Below are 13,477 nucleotides of genomic sequence, written 5' to 3'. Positions count from 1 at the left end.
ATCGACTGTCGTATATAAAGCTCATTTATTATGTACAGAATACCCTTATAAATGTTCGTCTGTTTTTGTTTGTTTGTTTGTTGTTTTGAAATCAACTGCTGCATCCCTGCCTTTATTTTAGAAGTTTGGGATTACCAGCATGTCCTATATCATACCTGGCATACATGTTCATCCTTCTTACAGGCTTACATCCTTACAGCACAGTGAAACACTTTTTATTGTTTAACAACAGCTATTATATCTACCCTCTCCAACAAAGACCCAGACCAGGTGCCTGAGTCTTGCTTCTGAAAATGTGGGGAGCTACACCTAGCTGGAGAACCCCCAAGGGTCTCCTGCTTTGGGGGCCTTTCAGAGATGGCCCTTCCGACAGAATATTTTTAGACTGTGAGAACAATAGAATAGCCTTTTCTTTCTTTTTCTTTCCTTTCTTTCCTTCCTTTCTTTCTTTCTTTCTTTCTTTCTTTCTTTCTTTCTTTCTTTCTTTCTTTCTTTCTTTCTTTCTTTCTTTCTTCTTCCTTCCTTCCTTTTCTGTGGTGGTATTGTGTTCCCCAAAATATTGTGTACTCTAAGAAATTTATCTGGGGTCAGAGAACAGACAGCCACTAAATACAAAGGCTAGAAAATGGTGGCACTCACACCTTTAATCCTAGCATTCCAGAGATAGAAATCCCTCTGGATCTCTGTGAGTTCAAGGCTACATTGGAAATAGTCAAGCATGGTGACACACACCTTTAATCCCAGAAAGCCAGCCTTTAATCCCAGGGAGTGGTGGTAGAAAGCAGAAAGATATATAAGGCGTGAGGACCAGAAACTAGAAGATTTTGGCTGGTTAAGCATTCAGGCTTTTGAGCAGTAGTTCATCTGAGAGCCATTGGGATGAGGACACAGAAGCTTCCAATCGGAGGAAACAAGACCAGCTGAGGAACTGGCAAGGTGAGATAGCTGTGGCTTGTTCTGTCTCTCTGATCTACCATCATGGACCCCAATAACTCGGCTCGGGTTTGATTTTATTAATAAGAACCTTTAAGATTCCTACTATACTTTTCTTCCTTCCTTTCTTTCTCTTTCTTTCTTCATTCCTTCCTTCTTTTCTTTCTTTCTCTTTCTGTTGTTTTGTTTTTGAGACAGAGTTTCTCTAAATAGCCCTGGCTGTCCTGAAACTCACTATGTAGACTATGCTGACTGGCCTCCAATTCAGAGATCCACCTTCCCTTACCTCCCCAAGTGCTGGTGGATTGCATCACCACGATCAGCTTCAGTAGGCTTTTCTTGACTGTCACCAGCATGACCAGCGTCAACCAGGTCTCCCTGTGGCAATGTTACCACGGAGGAGAATGTGAACCTGATGCACTCATTGCTGTGTTGAAGGGGACTCCCTCACCTACCATTGCCAGAGACAGCCAGACAGCGAAACAACCTCTGTGCTGCTGCCCAGGTCGAGTTTCTGGAAGTTTCTATCAGCCACTTTGTATTTGATGACTCTGGAGATGAAAATCCATCATCAGTTTCCTGTCTGGTGGGCAGAAGACACCACTTCATGGGCCACACCTCTCATTCTTCAAGTCTGTCTGTAATTTGGATGACCAGTCTGCACTGAAGCTGAGGTTTGTGATGAGCAGCTGATCTCCCGACAGTGGAGATCACCTTGCACTAGGGGACTGGACTGTGCATCTGGATATTCCCTGTGATGTCAGCCTTGTCCCAGATGAGATGCACTTGGACACATCTTACTGCCCCGAGATTGTTGTCTGCAAGAAAAATTCACTGATGTAGGGGTGGCCACCAAGGCAGGGAAGGAAGATGCCCTTTTGAATGAACAGGAGCCAAGTCTGCCCCTGCTAACCTTAATGAGCTAATGAGAAAACCCTCACAGGAGTGCCCAGCTGCTTAGGTTTTAGTTGATTCTGGTTGCAGTCAAGTTGACAGCTAAGATTAGCCGTCACACCGTGTGAAGTGGAAGGAGGGGACAGGGTCAACAAAACTGTCCTCTGACCTCCACTGTGGGAGGAGCACACCACTCCTCTCCAACACTAAATTAAAGGATTAAAATAATTAATGATAATAAAGCAGAGAGCCATTGAGAAAGACACCCAACATCTGCCACACACACACACACACACACACACACCTGGGTGCCTACACCCACAAAAGTTAACAGAAACTTTTTAAAATTAAAAAGATCTACTAATATTGAGAGAGAAGAATCTCTCTGAGCAGCACATTCGGGAACCTCAGTGGGGTTATTCATGCCATTGGGGGTGACCACAGGCCACATCCTGTTTTTTATGGTCTGCCTGGACTTTGGTATCCTGAGGATCCTGCCACAGAGGCCAGGATGAAGGTGGCCTAAGTCACAGAGCCACGTTTGACCCTGGTCCGTGGGAGGCTTCGCCTGTCACTTCAATGAGACTGTCAATAGGTACAGAGAGTCCCGGGCTGTCTGCACACTTGAGAGTATCAGAGAGCCTGGAAACAGAGCCCAAGGCTGTAACCAGTGAGACTTGAGGCAAAAGATGGAGGACTTAACATGTGCAGGCCAAGGAGCTGGTGCTTAAAGTCGGTGGGGGGAGGCTGGTGGCCAGCAAGCTCAAGAAGGGCATGTGTACAAAGAATGAGAAACTCATCTCTGGAGAGTGTAAAAGCTGGTCACAAAGATAGACCACATCCTGAATGCTCTGTAGCCTTGTCTACCCTAGCCAGAACAGTCCCAGGGTGCCTCCGCACTCAGATAGGAGTGGGTGGAGTAGAGGAAGGTTGGACCAGGACTAACACAGGCTGGCACATGTGATTTGCAAAAAAAAAAAAAAAAAAAAAAAAGACTTCAAGGAAAATAAACCCAGGCTGGCTTCAAGCTCACCATGTCACTTAGGGTGACCTCGAGCCTCGAATCCTCCTGCCTCTACCTTCCAAGCATTGGGATTCCAGGTATGTGCCACCATACCTGTTTTATCCAGTGCTGAGGATCAAACTCAGGGCTATATACATGCTACACATTCCACCCTCTGAGCTACATCTCCAGTACCCTTCTGACAAGTTTTCTAGGTTTTTTTTTTAATTTATTTTTATTTTATACACATTGGTGTTTTTCCTGAATGTATGTCTGTGTGAGGGTGTTGGGTCCCCCAGAACTGGAGTTACGGACATTTGTGAGCGGTCATGTGGGTGCTGGGAGTTGAACCCAGGTCCACTGGAAGAGCAGGCAGTGTTCCTAGGTACTAAGCCAGCTTCCAGCCCCTCTAACAAGTTTTCTTATGTAAGGCTGACTACAAAATAAAAAGTAATGTTGGGACACGGGGGCTGGAGGGGTGGCGCGGGGTTAAGGACACTGGCTGCTCTTCTAGGGGACCCCAGTTTAATACCCAGCACACACATGGCAGCTCACAACTGGCTGGAACTCTAGTTCTCTGTGGACCAAGACCCTTTTCTAGACTCCAGTGGACCAAGCATTCATGTGGTGCACACACACACCCTCAAACACCTGTACAGACTATTTTCATATCTTTTTAGAGTTGCGTTGTAGTGTTTATTATAGGCTTTGTAATCCTTATGAAGGATTGCAGGCTTTGAGAGAGCAGTAAAAGGTACGGTAGGAAAAAACAGACTAATCTGTAAAAGATCTCTAATTGCCATGTCATTTATCACAGGTTTCAAAAAAAAAAAAAAATACAAGAATTCATACGGAATCACAAAAGACCACAAGTAGCCAAAGCAATACTGAAGCATAAGAAAAAATGCTAGAGATATCACAGTGACCCCAGATTATGCTATAGAGCTATATGATAAAGGCAGCCTGGTACTGGCATAAAAATAGATGGGAAGACCAATGAAATAGAATAGAGAACGGGGGTGGGGGTGGGGGAGACAGCCAAGCTACGCTCACTTTTTTTTTTTTTTTTTTTTTTGGCAAAAGAGGCAAAAATGCACACAGGAAAAAAGCCAATTTAAAACCCAAAACACTAGAAATTGTAGAAGAAAACACAAGGGGTACCCTTCAAGATATTGAGGTAGGCAAGAACTTTTTTTTTTTTTTTTTTTTAAATAGCGGACCAACAGCACAGGAACTAGCCCCAAGTATCAGCAGATGGGATGGCATGAAGCAATCAGCAGGACACACGGACAGCCCCCGGCACGGGAGAACATCTGACCAGCCACTCTTCAGACAAGGGGCTGACAGCCAGCGTTTACAAGGGACTGCAGAAATGAAACACCAAGGAAATAAAACTGCTAGTCAAGGAAATAAAACCTCTAGTCAACAAACAAATAGGCAAATGAACTGAATAGACAGTTTAAAAAAAAACACATGGCCAATAACTATTTTAAAAAGTGTTCGATCGACCTACCCATCAGGGATATGCAAATTAAAACTACTTTGAGATACCTCTTCACCCTGGCAGAATGGCCATCATCAACAAATGAATGTGGCAACAAATGCTGGAGAGGATGTGGAGAGAAAGGAACCCTTATTCACTGTTGGTGGTGATGCAAATTAATACAGCTACTGTGGAAGTCGGTTTGGAGACTTCTCAAAAACTTAAAAATAGAACTACCATATTTCCCTCCTGGGCACACCCCCAGAGAACGCCATACCCAACCGTGGTTATTTGCAGCCTATGTTTATCTATGCTTAATTCATTATAGCAAAAAATTGGAATCAGCCCAGTTGTCTACTGACAGATGGATGAGTAATGAGAATTTGGTATATGGAACTTACCTGTTGGGTAATAGCCTCGTGAGGAATTGAGTCAGGCTGCACTGGGCAATAGCCCCGAGCCATAAAGAATTGCACCAGCTTGACTGTTCCACTCCACCTGCAGAAAGATAATGCCTGGGTAAGATAATGCCTGGGTGACAAAGCAATTCAGCCTGCTTCCAGTCAAACCACAAAGAAATAAACTAAAATAATAGCTGTAACTACCTGGTGTGCGTGCACGGGTGTGTCTCAGTCCCTCTAAGTGCTCTCAACCTTCATCCTGCAGAAAGGTTGGGGCCCCTCACTGTCACAGTAAAGCAGTGTCAGCCTGTGGAGACTGGGCAGCTTCTGCCTCTCTAGTTGGCCTGTGGAGATGGAGTCCATCTTTCTGCCTCTTTTTTTTTTTTTTTTTTTTTTTTTTTTTTTTTTACACTGTTCAGCGCTAAAGAAAAATGAAGTTAAAATTTTTTTGCTGGGAAATGGATGGACTTGGAATGTACGATATTAAACAAGTTCATCCAATGTCAGACAGAAAGGTTATGTTCTCTCATATGTGGAGTCTAGCCAATATGTATATGTATGTATGTATGTATATATATAAATGTTCATATGAGTTCTGTATCACACAATAAAAGAGAAATACATGGATGAGCAAGGGTTGAGAGCAGGCACAGGACATGAGTTATGAAAGAGGACATAAAGTTGATTGTTTTTCTAGTATTTCCATAATCCTGTCATGGATTTTTTTTGTTTGAGTGGTAGGTGAGTGCATAAGATATATTCAATAAAGAAAATATAAAATTTAGTGTGAAGTTTCATAGTTTCCATTTTGAGTGCCAATTCTAACTCTATAAGTCCATTAAGTTGTATAGACTTTGGGTCTGGTTAATTTTGGTGTCTGATGTATTTACTTGCAAGATTTTTTTTTATAATAAAGTTTGTATAAAAATAAAACATAAAAGATCTTTTACATAAGTTTCTGTAACAATGTAATTTTGGAAGAAATATAGAAATTATTATAACTAAGTCACTGAAATTTTATCTAAACAGCAATCACATTTCCAAATGAAGGAATAGTTATTTCAACCCTAGTAATCCAGAGGCTGGGAAGGGAGGAGCGCCATGATTTTGAAGCCAGCCTAGGCTACAGAGACCTGGTCAACAACACAACACAAACAAACGCTTAGTCAGCACAGTGCTGATTCAGCCATGAGGGCGTGAATTCAGATCTCCAGAACCTACTTAAGAACTGAGCATGACTGTGGGCTCCATGCTCCCAGCACTGGGGATGTGGAGACAGGTCCTGACCATCTAGTCAGCAGAGCTGAGTTGGTACCAGCTCAATGAGAGACCCAGTCTCAAAAATAAAGTGGAAAGCCACTGAGGAAGATGCCTGTGTCAACTTCTGGCCATACATGTACATATATGCACCCACATGCACATGTATACCACACACACACACACACACACACACACACACACACACACAAGTTCTTTAGTCCCTACATAGGAAACAGGACGATAAAATATTTCCTTTCTTTGTATTTAGATTTTATTTCCACTCAAAGGCAATGTTCAAGAATATTTTCAGAGTCTGAGAAGTTGAGTCACATCAGAACCAAATCTATTTACAACAATATGCTTACAGAGAATTTCTTGGGATAAAATTCAAAATTGAATTGTTAGAATACTGAAGATTTTCAATTCAGTGTTACTGCCAAAAGAACTTATTTGTTCTCTTCCTGGAGCTGAGGACCAAACCCAGGGCTTTGGGCTTGCTAGGCAAGCGCTCTACCACTGAGCTAAATCTCCAACCCCAAGAACTTATTTGTATAATGTTAGCATTCTGGAGAGAATAGACATAACTGCTATTATGTCCATTATAGGCAAAGATTTTTTTCTCCTTCATAATAAAAGTAGCATTTGTGAACTTGTAAATTGAGTCATTAGATGATAAAACATTATATAATATGAGAAAATGTTGTCAAAAGAAAGAACATTAGAGGCTGGAGAGATGGCTTAGAGGTGAAGAACATTTGCTGCTCTACCAGAGGATCTGAGTTCAGTCCCCAGATCCTACATCAGGTGACTCACACCTCCTGGAACACCATTTCCAGGGGACTGATGTCTGCTGGCCTCAGTGGGCACCCACACACATGTTGCACAAAAGGAAAACTTTAAAAACAGAATTGCCATAAGGATTTCTTGGAGGCAATCCAGGGCAGCGAAAACAACCTAAATTGTTTTGGGGAGTCTTTTGAACTTTCCTGACCAATAACTTGAAAGATTTCTCATGCCTGGCACTGGGGGTTTTGTTAGTTTATAACTCTTGGGGAAGCATTGTAACCCAAGTGATGTCAACTTTATTTAAACCACACACACACACACACACACACACACCACAACACACACCAAACTCCACACACTCCACACAACACACACATTTATTATATGTAATTTTAGGTGTATAAAATAGCTTTTAATTTAATAACTTCATTAAACTACACATACACGCAGATACACAAACACTTATATCTATTATATATAATTTTAGGTGTATATAAAATAATAACTTAAATAACTCCACTAAACTACACATACATGCAGACAACAGACATACTTACCGTATATAATTTTAGGTGTATCTAAAATAATAACTTAAATTTTAATTTAATAAATTCACTAAACTACACATACATGCAGATGAACACTTTATATTTATCATATGTAATTTTAGGTGTATACAAAATGATTCCCGGTGGCATTTTAAAGCATCCTTGGTGTTATTGATCCCTCCTTTCCTGCCTGGACCCCCTCCCCTTCCCCCATTTCTCACTTCATCTTACCCATATCCTGCTAGTCACCTCTCTAGTGCAGCCCACAGCACCTCCTCATGGGCCCTTTTTACTTTTCTGGTTTTTAGGGTTACACCAGGTTATGTACTCACATCTGAAGATTTGGAGCTAGGGACCACAGATGAGAAAGAACATGTGTTATCTTTCTGGGCCTGGGTTCCCTCATTCAGTATAATACTTTCTAGATCCTTCCATTTTCCTACAAAGTCCGTGGTTTCATTTTTTGTTAGAGCTGAATAGTATTCCGTAGTGTATGTGGTGTACATAGTGTACCACATTTTCATTCGCCATCAGCTGAAGGACATTTAGATCTAGCTATTGTGATTAGAGAAGCAGTGGACATGCTGAGCAAGTATATGAGAGTGGGATTTTAAGTCCTTCGGGCATACGCCAAAGAGCGTTACAGCTGGGTCATAAGATGGATTCATTTTTAGCTTCTCAAGAATTCTGTGATTTGCATAGTGGCTGCACCAATTTGCAATCCCACCAACAGCGAATGGGGTTCCCCCTCCCCCACATCCTCACCAACTTTTATTGACAGTTCTTTTCTTGATTGTAGCCATTCTGTCTGGGCGAAATATCAAATCTCAAAGTGATTTTTTACTTCCATAATTGCTAAGGATGATGAACACTTTTTGAGATACTAGTTAGTCATTTTATTTCTTCTTTTGAAAATTCTCTGCTCAGATCTATTTTAATTGGGTTGTTTTCTTTATTCTTTGTTTCTTGAGTTCTTTATACGGTCTAATAGTCCTCTGGGAGATGTTATCATGAGTGTCCTCTGAGCCAAAGGACCACCATCTTGGGGAGTTCAGCTCTATTCCCCCTTGCAAAAGCTCATCCCGGCTGGGCTTCTTGACTGATGGTTTACATACCCCAAAGAGAGTTGAGCATGAAATTCTCACCAGTATCCAGCTCCTCCTCATCACCTGGCAGCTCTGCACCTGACCTGGGGGCAGAGAAGACTTTGGGGGCTCCATCTGTGGCTACCGAGGGAGACAGATATCCCATCCCTCCTGGGTAAGGCTTTTCAGGTGCCTCTGGTTGCGGGAGAGTGTGCGCTCCTCTCAGTAACCCCTCACCAAGACTCAAATGAAGCCCGGTAAAGTCACAGGTTCCCTACAGTGAAATTTTGAAGAATTATGATGCCTCAGTATGTGGTTGGGATCTTGAGAGGTGTAGGCATTGCTGTATGTCTCCCCTAGAAAGGAATTTTGGCAACAGATATATGATTGGCCAAGTTCTCTCCCTCTCTGTGGGCTTCTCCTTCACATCTTAACCATAGAGAAGCTTTTTAGTTTTATGAGGTCCTGCTGGTCAACTGTTAGCCTAACTCTCTGAGCCCTAAGCAGAAAGTCCTTTCCCACACCTCTCTCTCACAGGCAGGGCACTGCCTGTGTTTTTTCATGCCCTCCCCCCCCGAAACTGGACTCAGAGGAATCAAGCTGGATCTGATCGAAAGCCCCTTCCCTGAGGACCGACCTTCATGGTACCCAAGGTGCTGTGCAAGCTGCCAAGGGAGGCAAGCACTCAGTAGTCCTACCCAGCTGTGATGCCTACGGACCACACCATGACAGGGATGGCAAGATAGCCCCAAAGGTGCAATAGCGACACTCAGATCTTGTTGGTAGCCGACAGCTGTTTAATTGGAATTAATTAATAGGAGGAAATCCATACTTAGTACTGGAAACCTAACCAACTGCTGTGGCGAGTGAGTCCACGCGTATTAGAGGAGAAGCTACAAGCCACTTTTCTAAACAAGTATGATTCCTAACTGGATTCTAAACACTTACCCTTACACCCACAGATACGCATAGTGCTCACCTCTCATCACCGAGGCTCATCCCTGCAGTATTCAGAGACCATTACAGAGAGCTACCAGCCCTGAGCCTGACTTTGATCACTGGGATCCAAGTGGTAGGAGAGCCCCAACTCCGGCGCACAAGTTGTTCTCTGTGTGCACGCATGGACACACACACACACACACACACACACACGTAATCACGTAACTTTAAAAACTTATGACAACAAATTGAATACAGAGCAAGCTAAAGAACCTAGCTATCTTCTATTAAGTATATTCATAAAAATGCAAAACAATATATTGCTCATTGCCGTTTTGAATTTTGTCTTGGAAAACAAGGTTACTATATATATATAAAATTCTTCTGTTGGCCGGGGTGGTGGCGCACGCCTTTAATCCCAGCACGGTGGAGGCAGAGGCAGGTGATCTCTGTGAATTTGTGACCTGCCTGGTCTACATTGTGAGTTCCAAGACACCAGGGTTATGTAGAGACCCTATCTAAAAAAAAAAAAAGTTTTATGTTGATGCACAGCTAGGTTCACAGCTACATTTCAATGGATTAAATGACCATTTTAAATTAATGCTAATTGTAAATTAACTCTAGGGTTTTTTGTTTTGTCTTGTTTCGTGATTTGGGTTTTAGAGATGGGGTTTCTCTGTATAACAGCCCTGGCTATCCTGGAACTCTCTTTGTAGACCAGGCTGGCCTCAAACTCACAGAGATCCAACTACCTCTACCTCCCAAGTTCTGGGATTAAAGGTGTGTGCCACCACTGCCTGGCCAACTTTGGTTTTGTTTTTTTTTATTTTAAAAATTGTATTTATAGGGGCTGGAGAGATGGCTTAGAGATTAAGAGCACAGGCTGCTCCCCCAGAGGTCCTGAGTTTGGTTCCCAGCAACCACATGGTGGCTCACAACCACCTAGAATGAGATCTGGTGCCCTCTTCTGGCCTGCAGGCATACATGCAGGCAGAACAATGTATACACAATAAATAAATCAATGTTTGTGTGTGGGTGTGTGTAGCTAGAGTTTTCCTGCCTTGCCCACAGTCAGGACAATCTTTGTCACCCGCCAGTCCCACAGCCGCTCAGACCCAACCAAGTAAACACAGAGACTTATATTGCTTACAAACTGTATGGCCGTGGCAGGCTTCTTGCTAACTGTTCTTATAGCTTAAATTAATCCATTTCCATAAATCTATACCCTGCCACGTGGCTCGTGGCTTACCGGCGTCTTCACATCCTGCTTGTCCTGGTGGTGGCTGGCAGTGTCTCTGACTCAGCCTTCCACTTCCCAGAATTCTTCTCCTCCTTGTCCCACCTATACTTCCTCCTGCCTGACTACTGGCCAATCAGTGTTTTATTTACTAACCAATCAGAGCAACACATTTGCCATATAGAACATCCCACAGCAGGTGTGTGCCAAAAACTTTGAGTTTCAGGGGTTCTTCATTCCTACAGTGCATTACTTATCCTACTTCAGGAGCTTACCTATGTTGATATTTACATATTACTAAAATACACCCAAACACCAGACCTCTAACTTTTCAACCACTTATACATCACTCCATCTGATCAAATCCATAGAACAGTTAAATCAGCTTAAGACAGTATTCTTGGAACAGAGGTGGTTCGGTGGGTAAAGGCACCCACAGCCAAGCTAGATAACCTAGTTTGGGTCCTAGGAACCCACATGGTACAATTTCTTCTCTGATCTCCTCATGTGCCGCCCCAACCCTGCCTCAACAAATAAATAAGAGTAAAAAAATTTAAAAAAAAATAACATTTTCCTCATTGTCTTAGTTTCTATAGCTATGAAGAGTCACCATGACCACAGAAACTCTTATAAAGGAAAATACTTAACTGGGGCTGACTTTCAGTCCAGAGGTTTAGTCCATTATCATCATGGCAGGAAGCATGGCAGCATGCAGGCGGACCTGGTGCTGGAGAAGTTGCTGAGAGTTATACATCCATATCAGCAGGAAGGGAGTATTTTGATCAATCCACATGAGTCTATTAAATGGATGACAGAATTTATTAAGATATAAATTGAGGAAATACACTCACAATTACAGAACAGAGTAGACAGCATAAGTCATCCTCTGATCTGACTGGGAGTGAATCTACCTCACAGGCAGGAGCAAGGAGAAGAGGCATGTGACCCTGCTCCAACTCCTTATTAGAGGTCACTTACAATGGCAGAAGCACAGCCTCCTTTGGGCCGTATAGCCCAAGGTCATGGGCAGAGCAAATACCACTGCATTTCCCATTTTTGTCCAAATAAGAAGGTTCTAATCTTAATGCAAACTATATTCAATAAGAATGGTTATCAAGCCGGGCAGTGATGGCGCACGCCTTTAATCCCAGCACTCGGGAGGCAGAGCCAGGTGGATCTCTGTGAGTTTGAGGCCAGCCTGGGCTACCAAGTGAGTCCCAAGAAAGGCGCAAAGCTACACAGAGGAACCCTGTCTCGGAAAAAAAAAAAAAAAAAAGAATGGTTATCAACTATTGTCCAGGAAAAACAAAGGGTAATAGCATAAACAAAAATGGAATTATAACCAACAAGAACAACATCAAACAAGAAAGACATGCTAAATGTCCAGAAATGTCCAGAGCGTAGGTAAATGACAAATTACCAGGATTACTCCAATAGCTGTCCTATCTTGAAGGTTCTGACTCTAGAACTAATATGTTCTAGCTAAGATACAAGAAGATTGTAACTATAACTATCTAGTCTTCAACTCCATCAAAGACTTGAGAAGGAACATAATAATACCTGAGAAAACAGGAGATGGATGCAGGCAACTTTCGGGAATCTTTCAAGAGTAGACAGAGACAACTGGTAGCCTGGAGAGTCACCTAAAGTTTCTCAGCATCATTAGTGCATTCAAATTGGCTACAGGCCTAGTGTATCTGACAGACCATTTTCAGAAGCAGGAATTTTGAAAGACCATCTTACCCTGTCTTGGCAGAGTTTAGTAGTCGCTTTTTCTTGTGTCCCGCTCATCCAGAAAGGACAGTGTTCATACTGTCAGCAGTCTAGGCATGGGTAGTTCTTTACCCAGCAGGCCATTTTGTGTCAAGAAGAAGACAAACTTCCAAATGGAAATGTCTCAGAAGCCCAACATTCTCTTGGGATCAGATTGGTGCTGCCAAGAGCAATTGTGCCTAACATCAACAGAATTCCAAGTTACTGAAACATTTAAATGCCACATTCTCTAGATCTATTAAGTGTTTGAAGACTACCTATACATCTGACATAAGTTCCTGTAAATATGAAGAACCTAACTAACATAACTATAGAGATGACAAGCATGAGTGACTATAGCTCAGTAAGTCTTCTCTACTAAAAGAACTTAAGGACTAAATGTAGGAAAAAGGAGTTGGCTAAAGAAACACAGTTTGGCTCAGAGATCAGAGCCATCTCTGCCGCTGGCCAACTGACCTGTTAAACCAACCAATCACAGAGCAGGAAAGTAGCACCCTGGACCTGGAGCCCAGAACCAGGGAAAGAAACACAGTCTGGGTCTGGGACCTAAGCCAGAGGAATGAACACTTTATCCCCAAACCCAGAACCAAAGAAACATGCTCTGACTCTGAAACCAGTACCAAAGAACCACTCCTGGTCCCCAGAATCAGAGTCAGTGAAAAAAAAAATATGCCCTGGCCTTAGAACAGTGTCTAAGAGCCAAGAAAGGCCAGTGAAAGAAACACAATTTGGCTCTGAAATCAGGGCCATCTCTGCCCCTAGCCCACAAAACTGACCAATTCCTGGACAGGAAAAAACTAGCCAATTCCTGGTTAACTCTACCCCCAAGATATCCTATATCAACTGCCCTGCCTGGTCAGTTGTGGGCTATTCTCTCCACCCTGGTAGAGGCAGCTACTCTCCTGGACTCCTCCTTCCCAAGTAAATCTCTTTCTCAAAAGAGTTTTAGGTATGAAAATTTTCATTCACTGGCACAGAGAAGAATCTTGCTGAGATGTCCCATAGTGGACAGAGCAAGGAGGAGCTGAACAGAAGATCCTTGCTGAGATGTCCCATAGTGGACAGAGCCAGGAGGAGCTGAACAGAAAAGTCTTGTTGAGACATCCCTTAGTGGACAGCAAGGGTGAGGTGAAAA

General features: G+C 42.8%; 2 long non-coding RNA genes across 3 annotated transcripts; one reads left to right on the top strand and one right to left on the bottom strand.

The window, feature by feature from the left end:
- The first annotated feature begins 901 nt into the window (after positions 1 to 901).
- LOC119089055 lies at positions 902 to 4,914 on the top strand. 2 transcript variants are annotated; one of them, XR_005092902.1, is made up of 2 exons: positions 902 to 936; positions 4,046 to 4,914. It is a non-coding gene; the product is annotated as an uncharacterized LOC119089055 (long non-coding RNA). The 2 variants fall into 2 exon arrangements; XR_005092903.1 differs by lacking the exon at positions 902 to 936 and adding an exon at positions 1,523 to 1,607.
- On the bottom strand, positions 1,583 to 5,064 carry LOC119089054. The gene is made up of 3 exons (XR_005092901.1): positions 4,919 to 5,064; positions 4,715 to 4,811; positions 1,583 to 1,751 (listed from the first exon to the last, which is right to left on the bottom strand). It is a non-coding gene; the product is annotated as an uncharacterized LOC119089054 (long non-coding RNA).
- Positions 5,065 to 13,477: the final 8,413 nt, after the last annotated feature.

This window comes from Peromyscus leucopus, chromosome 14, assembly GCF_004664715.2.
Source record: "Peromyscus leucopus breed LL Stock chromosome 14, UCI_PerLeu_2.1, whole genome shotgun sequence".
NCBI lineage: Eukaryota > Metazoa > Chordata > Mammalia > Rodentia > Cricetidae > Peromyscus > Peromyscus leucopus.
This window is presented reverse-complemented; position numbering and strand designations above follow the sequence as displayed.